Genomic DNA, 909 nt, shown 5'->3' on the forward strand with positions numbered 1-909 from the left:
TATAAAGTAGTATCTAGCTGAGGCTATGTAGCTTACTGCAGTCATTAAATAGCTTTTTAAAATATATTTTTAAATTTTATTTATTTCTTTTTCTTCTTCTTCTTATTATTATTTATACATTTAATCACTATTCATCATTTAGATTGTAAAGAGAATTTACCCAGGATGATATACACCTCAGTTCAGTTGAGAATACTATATACATCCTTATTAACAAATAATAAACCATATCTGTGTCCCACAAATATCATATGTCTCTATTTTGTCCCCAAAATTTCCTTCCCTATGCTCTTCCCCTCCCACACTCTCTTTCCACTTTGTCTCTAGTGTCCATAACAACTTTTAATGCTTTTATGTCCTCCAATCTTTCAGTCCCTACCTAGAGTGCAGACAATTGGTACATATTAAGTAGAGACATATTATGTCTCCCTTTCATAGACTGACTTGCTTCACTCAGAAACAAATCTTGGGTATTTGTCTACTTTCTATCAAATTCCAGGGCCTTGTTTTTTATGGCTGAATAACATCCCATGGATGAATATGCGCCACACTTTTTTAATCCATTCATCCATTTGTGGACATTTGGGTTTGTTGCTTGTCTTAGCAATCATGAATAATGCCACAATAAATATAGTTGTGCAAGATCATTTTGAAGTGAACATTCTCCTGTCCTTTGGGTAGACACCTAGGAGTGGAACTGCTGGATCATATGGTAGTTTGGAGGAGTCTGACCCAGTGGGGCCCCAGGATCTTTTTGGGCCTTTGACCTTTGAGCACAGCTTTGGTCAGCTCAGTATGTTGGCAAGGCTGTTGTTGTACACCCCCCCCACCCCCACCCCCGACTTATGAGCAAAGCTTGGGTCGACTCAGCATGCTGGCAAGGCTGCTTGCTGTATGCTCTTGAGATTG

This window comes from Tupaia chinensis, unplaced genomic scaffold (genome assembly GCF_000334495.1).
Source record: "Tupaia chinensis unplaced genomic scaffold, TupChi_1.0 Scaffold148698_1, whole genome shotgun sequence".
Lineage (NCBI taxonomy): Eukaryota > Metazoa > Chordata > Mammalia > Scandentia > Tupaiidae > Tupaia > Tupaia belangeri.